Source organism: Pocillopora damicornis, chromosome 1, assembly GCF_964200805.1.
Source record: "Pocillopora damicornis chromosome 1, jaPocDami1.2, whole genome shotgun sequence".
NCBI classification, from domain to species: Eukaryota; Metazoa; Cnidaria; class Anthozoa; order Scleractinia; family Pocilloporidae; genus Pocillopora; species Pocillopora damicornis.
Window position 1 is genome coordinate 16,280,704 of NC_142670.1, and position 15,746 is coordinate 16,296,449.

General features: G+C 37.9%; 1 long non-coding RNA gene and 1 pseudogene across 1 annotated transcript; both read left to right on the forward strand.

Annotated features, from left to right (window-relative positions):
* The first annotated feature begins 632 nt into the window (after positions 1-632).
* On the forward strand, positions 633-6,947 carry LOC149052334 (uncharacterized; annotated as a pseudogene).
* Positions 6,948-7,195: 248 nt separating this feature from the next.
* LOC149052335 (uncharacterized) lies at positions 7,196-7,971 on the forward strand. Its single transcript, XR_016188430.1, has 2 exons — positions 7,196-7,447; positions 7,616-7,971. It is a non-coding gene; the product is annotated as an uncharacterized LOC149052335 (long non-coding RNA).
* Positions 7,972-15,746: the final 7,775 nt, after the last annotated feature.

Below are 15,746 nucleotides of genomic sequence, written 5' to 3' on the forward strand. Positions count from 1 at the left end.
GGTGGGTCCAAGTGTACAGTGCATCAGAATTAGAGGGAAGAGGACATTCGGATAAAACATTACTTAAATGTTTGGTGGATTTGGATTTAAGGCATATTTTGCAAAAATAAGCAGGGTGTAAACTTACAGGACCCACAGCCGGGTGTTTTTACTAAAGATATCTGATGGTACTTCCTTGATCTGGTTGTTGTCCAACTCCCTAACAAAACATCATTTAGAGGCGGTGTTTAGTACGTTGTACCAATTAATGAACGTCAGGAAACGCAAGTAATGCCTGCAAATAGACTTTTAGTATCAATAAGGCGATGCTTCCTTTATAATTTTTCATATTAGAGTTTGCGGTAAGAAAACATGCTATACTATATAACAAAGTGACTTTGAGGGTTTTAATTCGAAGCATTGAAAACAATTGAACACTTCAAAATTCCTCTCTACTCCCTCCCTCTCCTCCAATCACCAATTGTTATGATACATAAGACATTATGATACATAAGGCTTTACGACACAAACTGACATGTACTGTAGACCACGTCATAGGCCAGGCGATATTTATTTGTTTTAGGGTGGGGGGTAGGGTAGGTAGAGATACCAAAAGAATTTTAAAAGGGAAAATATTGAACAAACAATACAGAATGTCCGGAATAAGTGGACTACTTAGGCAGAGAAGTATAGGGTAAATTTCTGTATTACGACTGGTTGACACGTGCCCCATGTCTGAGTTTCCATACTGGAAACTTAGATTTTGAACATGCGCAGAGGTGGCCTCTTCGAAATTGATGTGCCACAAGCCCACTGAGTTAAGACCTTTATCTATCAGGTTGTCAATTTTTACTTAAGTTTTGGTCTTAGTGGAGGGGGACAGGGAGGACTAGGGGGAGGGAGCCCGTGGGAACAGGGAGCAGGACAGACATCTATCTGAGGGCGTGAAGCAGGAGCAGAAATTACAAAACACTCGTCTTTTGTTTTTAACTACGTATAATCCAGTTTAAAGGCGAGTACCCATTTAACTTCCACCGCGGCGTTAACGATACTTTTATGAGCGAGAAAGCTTAAATTTATTCTGAGGCTGATATAACAGCATTAATAGAGATAAAGTTGGATACCCTTTTGGTTACGCTGTAGGTCATGAACGAGGTGACATAAAATAAGCACACGTTTGTCAGTGTCTCGCGAGCTGTAGCAGGCGAAATTCTTCAGCGCACAAAGTGAGTTGGGTCGAATGACGTCAGAAGTTACCAGTCTCACTATTTTTCGAGGTGGGGAAACTAAACCACCAACAAGCGCATTTTCCGTCCTACTTATTTAGCCAAAGTTTCCTGCAAAAAGCGCAGGAAATGGTACTCCGAAAACCTAGAGTTAAACATTTTCTGTAAGACCATGCCCCCTGACCACTACCTTTGGACGGTCTGCTCCGCTCGATTCTATCTTCTCGTACGTTCCCCTTAAAAATCTCACGCTACACCCGGAAGATGTCAACTTCTCGAAGAAATTGGAATAGTTTTACGACGTAATAACTAGGCGAACAATAACGTACTATTATACCCACCAGCGCTCATAAATACAAATGTATTAACAATTCATCGGTGGTGTCATGGTACCGCCATAATTCGTAATTTCGTTCTTTGGTCTATACGCGCATTCCTTGAGGCCATAAGGTTTATCGGATGTAATATATCATTACGACCCCATTAAAGCCACTATCACGATAACAACAAGGTTTTTAAATATCATAATTCTCCGCGATGGATAATTAATTAGATAAACTAAAAGCAGGGAATGAGACAGGAGTACCAGACGTTACGTTTGGCTTTCGTATTTGATTTCTAAATGGCATAATACGTTTTGCCGCAGTTTGCAAGTTAAACCCAGGTTTTAGATACTGTTACATTTAGTTTGCGCGTCTTAATGACTTTTGTTACCTTTGTTGGTCAACGTTTATGGCAATTCCGTTTGGTGTCCGCGATTTCAACCTTCACCTGATAGTTTTTGGCAAGTTTAAGCACTCTAAACACTTTCTGTAAAATTTAAGGACGACTCCATGGAAGCACGTCATTGTTTAAATATTTTTTTCGCGTTCTCTCAACATTGCGAGTAGTTATACATGACGGTAAACCGATTAAAAAATGTGTTTTATTGCTTAGCTATCCCGGAACAACGCACGTGAGATTTGCACTTGTAATAGTTGCAGGCTGATAGGAGTTAATTTAACTCTTTGTGCTATATCATCTAACTGTTTTCGTACATACTACGAGTACGTTTCGGTAATATGGTATGGGGAAAACCAAGGAAAAAAACTGTTCCAACTTCGCAAATCATTGAAGGTTGGGCAAGCCATGACCCTTTGTGACGCATAAGACTATGTTTTATATATTTTCAGACATGTTTCTGCCTATCTGGTACGGGATTTGCTTTGATTTTAACCGAAGACTTTGTTTCCTTTTTTTCAGGTTTCACGATGAGAAATTGACAAGATCGAATGTTCGAAATATACAAGATTCAAACTTGAATGTAGATAAAGTTAAAGTATAAAGCTGCTTGACGCGAAAACGTCGAAAGGGATTCCAAGCTTAAGGGAAAACATGACGCCTTGATAGTTTAAAAACTTTTTTTGGGATGACAATTTTTGTTCTTGAGATTGTGTTTACGAGAGCACAGGGCAGTTGTGCTACATGCTATCTCACCGATTTCAATAAAACTTTGCCAGTTTAAAGGGTCTACCCCAAAACTCAAAAGACAAAGTGGTTTCTGTTTTGGTTTTTTCCCGGGAGGATATCGAGTATATGAAGCTTTCACTGCGATGGTATTTAACCAATTACTCTGAGAATCTGCACGCTGTATTATTACATCCTTAGTTAATGTGTGACGTAAGTATCAGTCAATTTAATATACGTCTTGTCAATCAACAGAGGCAAATAAACGACTGCGTTTTTAAACGTTTCGATTCATCCAAATATTTGACAACTTTGAGGTCAACTATCCCCCCTTGCCAGAAAGCTGTAACAGTAATCTTAATTTCCTTTTATGACCTCTGGAAACCATCAAAAAAATATTTGGGAACTACCGCATTTTTCTCTTGGATGCCTTTTAAAATCTGCGACTGTGACAAGTGTTTGACAACTACACCTGTCACGCAATTGTGGCTCTAGCCGGTCACTTGACTAAATGAACCTACATTTTTTAGCTCTTCATAGAAGAGAATTGATCAAAGAAAGCTACAAAATGTGAAAAACTTTCGAGGTTTTCGTAGGAATGGAAAATTTCACATTTAGAGAGATGCATGTAAGCGAAAAATCGATGGGAAAATCGTAGCTTTTTTTTCTTATGTATATATTTTCTTTTTATTACTTTGGAGATTTTCAAAAATCAGCAACTAAGGCTCTTTTACAGAAAAAAACATTCATAAGTCTGTAATTTGATTAATTATTACCATTATTGCACAGTTCACAATAAGGAAACTGTAACAGGAAAGGAGATTTTAAAGTCACATGTCGCGTGCTTGTTGACGTCCAAGCTCATGTGTAACATCTTGGTTTTTTTAGACCGCGGATGACGGGAAAATCGGCCCCCTCATTTGAAAGGAAATATCAGTAGCCCCATAAAATTCATTAACTACGCCATGTGTCCAGAAAATAAGACTGGAAAATATTTTTTCCACTTTCCATCATCAAAAAATTCCACGCGGAAATAGTATTTGTAGCGTGACTACGTGACCTTTCATGAGAAGTAAAAATTGTTTGTCTTTTTTTACTAGAAAGCACTTCTAGAAAGTTCCTAATCCTTCTGTTATTTCATTTGCCTGTTTTCTACTGCAAATATCGTCTGCATTTGTTATTATTTTCGCTGATTGTCCTGGCCTTTCCTGCGTGCACATGCGAGCCAGTTGGTATACAGCACCCTTTCTAGTTTTTTTGCGTGGTGTCGGACCAAGGTGTGTAGGTCTGACTCGAAAGATATCTGCACATTGCAACACAGGTTCCTATGTTTTCTCCTTTTTCTTTATTTTTATTTTTATTCTCTTTTTTGCATATGTATGTTATTTTAATTCTCTCAGCGCGTTCCCTCAGATTTGGAAGTAGGCTATGAAAAGTCGATATTGACCAGAATGACCAGAACTGAAACCTTTCCTATTACTATTTATTTAAAAAAACCCCTGTTATTTATAACTTTCTCAAGAGAATGTGTTTTTATTTGCTATTTATTTCCATTAGAACATGAAACTGGGTCCGATAAGTTTTTTGTTTCGTGACTCCAAAAACACTGTTTTTGCGATAACATCAACTGAGAAATAAAAAGCAATTCCGCCCGAGAAATTCGCAATTTCTACTGGCTCATTCTTATAAATTTTACAAGTCATGCAATTAAAAAACTCCGGCAACACTCGATCGAGAGAGATGTAGATTTACATGTAGTAATCAGCCTTCGGGTCACGCAACAGATGTTAGTTTTGCAGAGTTCTGCATGGAAATGTTCAATGGCGGTAAGTGACAACGACAACACTGTTTTAATTTTATTTTCGAGATAGTAGCATAGTTCTTAGTTTAATAGAGCTATTGATATTTGCTCTCAAGCGAGAGTGCAGACTTTCTCGTCTGTAGAAGCCGAAGTAGTAGCACGCTGGAACTTGAAACAAATGTCAACCGACACGCGGCGTGTGACATAAAAATCCCCTAAAATGAGCAATGATGATGAAAAGCAATCAAATTATAGACTGATGAATGCTTTGTGCCGTGCAAAAGCCATATTTGCTGATTTTAGCAATCTCGCACATAGTTTGTCATAGTATAATTGGAGCGTTATTGATTTCCGTGATTTATCCTGTTGCTTCATGTTTGAATAATATTTTCATTCTGTCATAAATAGTTTTTGGGCTCCCGCCCCACTTTACCCCCGACTCTTTAGGCCATGCTCCCTTTAAAGGTCTTGAATTAACAACAAGAGAGAAGAGATTTCTATTTCTTTTTTCTCTTGTCTAAATAACCAGGATTTATATCATCCGCACGCGAAGGAGCTCATTTCATCTTCTGACAATTTTTCATTAACAATCTACTTTGCAACAAAGCCTTGTTTCGTTATTTATTAATATTTTTCTCTAGACATGTCACCTGACCTAATAACTGAGTAGTGTCTTGTGATATCATCAAACTAATTTTCTCCAAATTCAATGTCTTCCGTCTAAGTCTCAAACGACAAAATCTTTGTCATTCTTGTTTTTATACCCACATCCACTTTATTTCAACACAATATTTGTTAAAGCTGGTGCTTACGTGGCCTTGCATCTAAGTACTACGTTTACAATAACTTATAAGTTACTGAAATACTTAAAGGGCATGTAAACCCAAAAATACATGTTTTTCTTATACTGTGTAAAAAGTGGCGTAGAAAACGAATTTGAAATTCGTTTTGTCCAATTCGACTTATTTTAGGAGAAAATCGGCATTTTCAACTGAAATTCCATTTCCGGTAAAAACAATAGCGAGAAGTCGTGACGTAAGCGGTGGAACTAAAATATTGCGCAACACATATTCCCCGATAGAACTGGTGTGGGAGTTCGTGTAAGTAGCGGTAGTTTGGAAGATATTTTTTCAGAAGATAGCGACTCGAATGCCTTAAGCTTAGTACATGACAGCGATGGGGATAATCCAGAATCTTGAGGAGAGTCTGGGCCACGTTCTTAACAATATGAGCCGCGTAGGGTTCACCGAAGCGATCCGCACGAAGACAGTACAGAACATGTCGACAGCGATGCGACCGTCTCGGAAACTCGGACTGGTATTTAATTTACTGTGTGATTTATTTGTATTTGACATGAAAATCCAATAAAGCGAGACTACAATCTAAGAGAATGCAACAGAAATTTTTTAAACGAGCTTCTGAGAGTGTTTTATATAAAATTATGAAAGGTGCGAGTGTGGAACTTGTCAACCAATGCCGACAACTCATAAAAGTGTTTGTTGTACAGAAATCGGGAAATTGTGGCAAAAAGTAGAGTAGCAAGGGCCTGAAACCCAGATAAGTTGTATCACTGAGCATCCAGGTTTTCAGTCAAGTTGCCTTGATTTCTGGGTGCTGGAGACGGCCAATTGCGCGTACAGGCAGCAGCAAGGCACAGATAATCACACCGGAAACGAGTAAGCTAAATGTTTTCTGTTTCATCTGTTTTGTTACATTTTGAGATCGATTTGCTTGGGTTGTTTTTGCCATTGACTTAACAATACAATACTAGAGCTAGTTGTTTTTCGCTTCTTTCCTGGCAGGTAATTTCGCTAAATTGCCTACAGAGAGCTTGTTCGTTGGTGTTGGGAATATCTCGGCAAACACTTCAGGGTCGCTGTGCCATCTTGTGCGTTAAACAATATCCGAAACATTTTTCCAGCGGATTTTGGATCGCCTTACACTGGATTAACACCGCCAAACCTTTGAGAGAAACAAAGGTATATGTTAATGCAGATCTTAGTTATTTATGTCTTACAGCACTGGAGGTTATGCCCGTTCTTTATGAGATATCTATGTATTGCTTTCCTTCATCTCCGAAGCATTTCCATCGATAAACAAGTTGTACCATATACATTTCCTTGTGAGGCCTTTATAATTATCCAACCCTGTTTGTGTTTGCTTCGATTTGAAATACTGAAAAGACAGTTTTGCAAGCTGAAATCAGGATCTTTTAAGTTGTACTCAAAATGATGAATGTTGTCCTACTGACCTTTGAATGTATTTTCACTGCTGTGAAAATCGTGACACAAATTCTTCTGCTGTTTCTCTGCTGGGTTTCTCAAAGGAAGCACCAAGTGGGGCTGGCATGGATTTTCTTATAGAACATAAGGGTTGATTATGGGATCCTGTATAGAATTCTTTGCATCGAACCAACAAAATTCCAGATCACGTTATTACACACTGACATCAACGAATTCTCTTTCTTTGATACCTGTTTCGATTTCAGGCAAAGGATCAGAGGAGTCAGTGTATTTTATGGGCTCAGCTCTGGCTCCCGAACAACTGGCTTCCCCATAATCTTTCATTAGATGAGAAAAAAGATGTTTTTAGAGAACCAATAAAGCTATCGTTGTTTAATTAACGAAACGTTTTCATGTAAATCGATTTTGTACTGTCTCCGTTGACCTCTAACTTTTGAAGAGCTCAACTTCTTTCTCAGTTCGGTCGGCCACTTCCGAATCCTCGTCGTCTACCGACTGTATGGGTCGTTTTTGTGTGGGATTTCCTACACTTTGTCAACGCCCGCGAAATTTATTTCTTTATATATTTGTCCACGAGAGAGAAGTGCTTGTCACGTGGTTTCTATTTGCGCTCAGTGAGCCGTGAAGACTGGATTCCAGTCGGCGTTTTTTCATAATGTATTGTACGGCGGCCATTTCTCTTCTCAGTCGTTGGGTTTTGGAGAACTTATTCGGAATTTCATGTTTGTTTCTTGGGGATTTTTGTTTCCAAGGTAAGGATAAGTCATTTCATATTTTCACGGGTTCTTTGCGTGCTGTAACTTTTCAATTTTGTTTTGGGAGCTTCACGATTAAGCTCTCACGAAAGGCGATTACGTTTGTACACCTGGTTTGTGTTCTTTCTTTCATAATCTGAGGCGTTTGTTTCGTTATTTCTTCAGGTGTCTATAACAAAAAATTTCTTCACGTAAGTCAACACGCTGAAACGCGGCTTGTGTTCAGTGCAGGTTTCACAGGAGCTTTTACGCTTTCACAAGCCAACATTTATCGGCTTGGACCTTCGGTGCGGGTTGTGTCAGATTGAAAGGAGTCATTGTACTCTCGCAAGCCAACATTTGTCGGCTTGAATGTATTTGTGCGGGTTGTGCTTCAAAGAGTCTCAGGGTGTCTCAAAGTGTCTCACGAGTGTCTCAAAATGTCTCACGAGTGTCTCAAAGTGTCACAAACTGAAAGAAACTATTGTTTGCCTTGAACTGTCAAGAGTGTTATCTATTTTAATAAGCTGAGTTTCTAGTTAGTTGGATTGTTGTTGTTGCTCGCTCAAGCACACAAGTAAATATGGGGATCTCCATTGACCAATTCCGTTCAAGGATTGGATCTCATGAAGATTTACATCCTGATTTTAGCGAAAACTATGACCTCTTTGATGATCTCAACATTTCATCAACATCGCTGAATAATGAACCACTGATATTGAATGAATTACCTGATTTTGATTTTCGTCAAATGGTCCAGACACCCGATAAAGAGCAAAAAGAATTTTTTAAACACATTTTACATCAGATTAAAACCTCGGAAACCCCTTTCTACTGCTTCCTCAGTGGAGGGGCTGGTGTTGGCAAATCGCATTTAACAAAAGCTTTGTATCAGGCAGTGCTTAAGTATTATAACACTAGAGCTGGTGATGATTTTCATCAGATCATAGTTATACTATTAGCTCCAACTGGTAAAGCTTAAGGGTGACACTCTTCATAGCACTCTGGCCATTCCTGCCAATCAATTACAAACAGCTTGATTCAAGTAGACTAAACACTTTGAGAACTCAATTGATTTTTGTTGATGAAATCTCAATGGTAGGAAATGGTATGTTTGCAATACAGCTAAACAATAGGCTTAAAGATATAAAAGGCTGTAGAGAGGATTTTGGAGGTGTGGGCATAATTGCTATTGGTGACTTATTCCAATTAGAATCTGTTATGGATGCTTATATTTTCAAAGACCTCAAAAATGTAGATTTATGCTGTTCTTTCTCCCAGTTTATGGCATAAACACTTTAAAATGTTTGAACGTAATGAAATCATGGGTCAAAGAGACAGCAAATTGTTTGTAGAATTACTTAATAGGTTGCGTAAAGGTAAACACACAGTAGCTGACATTGCAAAACTTAAAGAGAGCTATACAAGAAGACATCAACAACCCAATAGATGCAGCTCACCTATTTATACAGAATACTAAAGTAGATGAATTTAAACAAAGGGCCCATAATGCAGCCACAGGAAGCAAATTTACAATAAATGCTCAAGATAGTGTTATTGGAGCTATCTCTCCAGAGCTAAGAAACAAAATACTAAGACAAATACCCAATGATCCAAGAAAAACAAAACAGTTAGCCTCAACCCTTTGTCTTGCTGAGGGTGAAAGAACACACCTTGTCATGAATGTACGAACCGAAGATGGCATGACAAATGGTGCTGGAAATGTTGTTAAACTAGTTCAGTTACATCAACAAACCAAACCATCTGGTATTGTATGGGTACAATTTGACCACTCAGATGTAGGTCAGAAAACAAGGAATGAAAAAAGACATTTGTATGTACAATGAATTGAACACACATGGACCCCAGTAAACCCTGTGACTACACAGTTTGCGGTAGGTAGAAACAGAACAGCACAAGTTGTTAGAAAACAATTTCCACTGCGTCCCGCAGCAGCAAAAACAATTCACAGGTCACAAGGTGATACTGACAGTAGAATTGTTGTGGATTTTAGTACCAGAAATACTATTCCACACATACATTATATGGGACTCAGTAGAGTGACTGCTATAGAAGGCCTATATATTTCTGATTTGTGTGAAAGCAAGATTGCTGTTAATCCAGATGGAGAGATTAAGAACAACTGCAAAACTTAAGCTTTGCATCTCCCTCTCCATGACATAACATTTTCCCTTCTTAAACTGTGTTATCTTAATGTAAGGTCTCTTCACAAACCCATAGAAGATATACGTAAAGACTTAATTTATCTAAGTGCTGATATCAATATTTTCACAGAAACAAGATTTAATTCTCAAGATAATAATGACATGTATGACATTGCTGGTTATGTTCTCTTCCGTAATGATAACCTTAATTCCAGCAATGGATCAAGGTCTTATGGTGGTACAGCTGTGTACAGTAAAATCCCATACTTACCTGGATACCCCTATTGTAATAATATACATGGTGTTGAAATAACAGTAATTAAGTTAGCAAGGTTTGAGGATTGGACAATCGTAGGGATATATCACTCCCCAAACGTGCCTGTAAGACAACTTTATGAAGCAATAACGGAGGTATTAAATAACATTTCACCAGACAACAATATCATTACTAGAGACTTTGATATAAATTGGCTTGTTGAAATAGAAAGAAGACCTTTGTATAATTTACTAGTGAGGGATAACCACTACAAACAGTTCATATCAACTTATACAACTGACAACAACACAGTAATTGATCATATATATACAAATATATGTAACATTGATATACAAGCAGATGTTTTAGAAACACATTTCACAGATCATAAAGCTGTTTGGGCCTCATTTCACGGTGTCCTATAACAAATTACTTTATCATGATGTACATTGTTTTTAAGTTAAGAGAGCAACAAAATAAAGCAGTAAATAGTTATGAAAAGAGTTGTTTCTCTTTTTTCAGAGGAATTTGTAATGAGAAACTTGCAAAACTATTAATAAGGAAATGCTGCTTATTCATTTGGTACCAGAACAGGCCTTTTAAAATTAAGTTTAAAGTCATCTTTTTAAGAGTTGTCCAGTTTAACAACCATTTACAAAAGACAAAAATAAACTACATAACACACAGTCCTGAAATTTCAAGGCAGCTCCTTTAGCATCTTGGCTAATTTCTAACTGCAACCTTTATTGACAACCCTGCATTAAACAATTATTCCACCGTTAAGTCTGCAACCCCTCCTGAAATACTCCAGGATACCAAAAAAACAACAACAAACAAACAAACATATTAGTGAAGTGAGCAAACAACCACATGCGTGACTTTCACGTAATATAAAATTCGTGATTGCAGCATTCCCACGTGCGTGAAGTGCTTGTAACTTACGGGAAACACACGCATGTTACACCAAATAAACCCGCGTGTAGTACAAGAGGCCGATTACTCGCAATTTCTCGTAGTTTTGAATTTCCCTTTTGTTTTTCAGAACACCCATATACCTGTACTTTTTTACACCGATGCGATAGAAATTAATTGGAAAAACATTCCTTGAAATAGGAAGTCGTCCTGTATTTTCAGCGAAAAAGATTGTCAAGTGATCAAAACAACACCGGCCAGATTATAGTCACGTGCTCGGCAACGACTTGTGGAAAGCGATCATCTTTCATTCTTACCATCAAAACAGTCACGCTTGCATAGAAGAATAACAAAACGAAACGATTACAACGGAAAGACCCAAATTGGCGTAGAAAGAAATAGTGCTGCAAATTACCATTTTTTTATGTCATGGGTACATGTTTCCGTGGGAATTTCTGTGTCAACAGCTTGCTGTCACTCATAAACTCTTCGTGATTCCCGCTGGTCCTCGTTATGTTCAGCGCATGGACGATTCGAAGACGCTTCAAATTTGGTTTTTAAGTTGATCATAGCACTAATCTGAAACATTTGAAGTCCATTTCAATATAGTAAATGTCGAAACAGGCGTGTAAAGACAATAAATATCGCAACGATCAGTGCAATCATAATAGCGCCACGACTTTGGACTTACTTCTTCGGAAGGATAGATCTCGAGTTCGAAGCCGACTAATTACGACTAATTACGAAGAGTCCACGCTAATTTGCATATCGTAGAGCGCCCACAAGAACTCGTTTCTACGCTATCGTGTATCCACGAGTTAAAAAGTAGTAGCAGAAATGTTTTCAATTTTTTTTCAATGACTGTTACGAAAATATTTACTGCTCCAAGTATTTCCAGTATTGCCGTATAAACAAATAAATAGCCTAAGCCACCAAGAGGTAATTTATTTGTTGAAGACGATTACCAAACGTTCAAAAACACGCCAAAAAGCTTCCAGGGAGGGAAGGAAAGGTATATTGCTTGATAAAAGGAAAAGTTAATACCCCAGATCCCTCCTGTGAATCTGTATTTGTTTAAATAATTCCCACACAAAAATTACTTTTCAGACTGTTGATTCCAGGCCTAATATCACCCCTGTAGTACAGTTGACTCACAGTGAGCGACAGGTTTGCTTCCGCTCAAAAACCCCTTCCAAACACTTTGTCAATAAAATCCCACACAAGTACGCATTGCGGACTTATTTTTATACTTCCGAATAATTTGCTTCTAGTAAGGCCTGAATCTTCGGTACAGCACCAGGAAGAAAAATTACTGCTACTAACAATTTGTGAAATTTGTCCAAGTGAAAATAGCCGATTTCGTCGAGCCGACAAAATCGGCTATTTTCACTTGTACAAACAAATTGTCGCTTCAAATTTGCGTCATTTGGAAATATTTGCATTGTATGCCCAGTTTTGTTTAAATCAGTACAAAACTGGACGACACAACGCTTTACCATTACGAAAAAATTGAATATATTAAAGCAAACTGTAAGTAAAAAAATCATGACGAGACCGGCGAACAACGGCTGTAGAAAAGACTCCTACGTGCCTCACGCGATTATAAAACAAGACTTTGTAGGGTCCACCCGTGACGTCACAGGTAAGATGGCGCCATTCAAGATGGCGAATGTTTCGAATTTGGCAGAGCTTTTACAAAGTGAAAATGGACTTTTGAGAAAAAACGAATAATACCTTTGGTGTACTTGATATATTTACTAAACATATATGTGAAAATAAAATGAACGTTTTTTGGGTTTACATGCCCTTTAATACTGAGCGCTAATACCGAGGTCATTAAAAATATAAAAAATCGTCATCACTTAAATCACAAAGAATCAAACGCCGAAGTGTGTCAGCATTTTCCCATATTCTAATTCATTTTCTTTAAATTGAGTTGCCAAGCTGAAGCACCAAAAAAATAAATGAAAGTTTTTGCGGCAGAAAAAGAAAAAAAAAGCGCTGATATCTTTTTTTATGCTTCATTGTTCTAGCAACATTCGGACCAAATTACTCGGATTCCGTCAATCAGTCTATATTTAAAAAGTAAAGAGCTTTTTTTGTGTTAATATATTCTTATCTTAACACGAGGCAAACCTTTGACGCATTTGAGGGTTGGTATCACTTCTTAAAGAATGTAAACACAGAAAAATTATTTTTAATTCATTTCCCTCGTTTATTTTCTGTAACGAACTTATCCAAGATGGAATGAAGCGCGAGTGTACGAACTTCCTTCTCCTGGCATGGAAGATTTATTACCCTCGATCCAGTGGCTACCCAACCTTCCTCCCCGCCCCTTTCTTCCACCCTAATGCTCGGAGGCAAGTTAGGCTGAGAACTAATGAACTGTGTGGATACATCATAAAGTTTGTCTGATTGATGACTAACAAGCCTGGCCTTAGCTATTGATATTTTTTACAACAATAATACACTTTGTGACTTTGGTGAATATGTCTGATCATTGCAATGTTGTAACTGTTACAATTATCCCCGTAATTTCCCCTCATCGTCTCTTTACATGGCCTGCATGATTAAAATTAGAAAGAATAGTCTTCACTTTTGACTTACAGCCTTCTTAGATTGGTATTGTTTATAAATATGTCTTTTGGCAAATTCTCCAACTGGTTGTTGCCCAAGTATCTGTCAATGAATGACGAAAGTTAATACGTGTAACAAGTGTTTAGCCGTATTACTGATTTAAACGTATTATCATTACCACCAATATCTTTAAGTGGCTAGAAATGTTTTTGATAAGAACCCAGGTTGCTGTTACTGCAACGTATTTATATTTTCAGGTAAATCTGTCAACTCCATCATTTAGTCATTTTGCCTACTTGTTTTTTAAGACATCCATAGATGACTTGGCCATTCGTCAATCTATTATTTTCAGCAGAAAGGATTTCAATGTCGTCATGGGAAACAACATGATGTTTGAGTTTCTTGAGTGGGTTCTTCCTTACAATATGAAATAAAGGGAGAACGCGATGATTAACTTAGACATTTTTCGTATTTTTTGGAATTTTTGAAATTTTCTTAATCGATCTCGCGAACGAGTTTCCGTGAACCAAGCAGTTTGTTAAAATTTCCATTTTCAAGTGTTCGGCAAGATAACGAGCTATTTCGTGGAACAAAATGAGTTTGCGGGTTTCTTTTTTTTATTGGAGGCATTGAAAACAACTGAACACTTTAAAATTCCTCTCTTCTCCCTCCCTCTCCTCCCATCACCCATTGTTATGATACATAAGGCTTTACAATACAAACTGACATGTAGCGTAGACCACATCATAAGCCAGGCGATATTGATTTGTTGTATGGTGGGGGTAGGGTAGGTAAAGATACTAAAAGAAGTTCTAAAGTAAAAAACACTGAACTAATGATACAGAATGTCCGGAATAGACAGATCTTGGCAGGGTAGTATGAGGAAAATTCCCTGTGTTATAAATGTTTGACGCGCTGCCTAGTCTAGGTTTCCATACGAGAAACTTAAGTCTTTGAACGTGCACAGAGGTGGATTTTCATGATTTATTTTTCTCCTTCCAAATTGAAGTATTGTTTAGAAGAAAGTCGTCGTTTACAAACTTTTTTTCGTGTTCTCTAAACATCCCAAGTGGTTTGTATACGACGGTAAATCGATAAAAAGGTATGGTGTATTGTTTAGCTTTTCGCCTCCCGGAGCAAAGAGAGACGCGAGATTTGCGCTTGTAATCGTTGCAGGGTAGTACCAGTTAAAATCATCTCTTTGTGCTTTCTTATCTCACTGTTTTTGTATATACTACGAGTACGTTTCGGTAGTCCGGTAAGGTTAAAACCAATTCTAAAACAAGTTCCAGTGGCTCCGCAATCATTGAAGGCAAATGTAGACAAACTTCAGTTGAAGTATAAAGCTTTTTTTGACACGAAAATGTCGCACGGGAGTCGACGTTTAACGGAAACATGGCCAAAAGGCTTGGAAAAAGGACATAATGGCAACAACCCTAATTTAAGCGCTCGAAAATAATGGATATCAGCAGGGAGAAAAGCCCTGTCCCATTACCTGGTTTTGTTCCCTATCACAAATCATTATCAGGATTTCATCGGCAGAAATATTGGACAAGATTGCGGCCGCGCTTGCGCATTTCGTCCATAATGGCGTCCAAATAATATAAGAAACTGTATGGAAATTTGTAAAATTTCTAAAATATAACAATCAGGAGCTCATGATCCCGTCTGCTCTCGATCGAGACATATTCAGTATTGATTTTGCTATTCATCAAACCTCACAGGGACTCGATAAATAAAAACCACTTACTTCCCTGGCCAGTTCTTTTATCATTGATCATTGACTTAGGTCGCCGTACAGTTCTTCAAAATCCGTCGTTCTCCATCCCAAACACTCGCCTATTACAGGAAAGTGCATCAATAAAGTCAACTGCTCTCGATCGAATTGACTGCTACAGAGTTCGAAGCGTCCAAATATCCTGTAAAATTGCCATTTCCTCCCATCAAAAAAGTTCCCAACGCGCCAGAATATCCCTTATTTTCCATGTTGAGTAAGTGACGAGAAGCCATGTTGAAAACTATGACTGAAATAGTTAAACACGAGCAACGCTGATCTTCGAATCGTCGGCCACATTTGTTTATGTTCTTGCGGGGAAATAAATTAGTTCTCGGTCCTTTTGGGAATAAAAATATGCCAGGCATTGAATGCAAATTCAGTAGTCTTAGCGCGAAAATTAAATTAAAGCAAATCAAAGTTCTGACATCATTTCATCGCTCTGCCTCGAAAAATCCCAAAGATTTACTTGCAGGTCATCTTTTCTTTTTCTTATCATCAAATAGAAGATCTGTGGTGCTCAAATTGTATAAGTCATGGTACGAAACACTCTTCTTTGCAGATCGAGCCGTGATTGCCGCCATATTGAATGCTCTTAATATTCTATTGTTCCGGAGTGTAATACGATATACC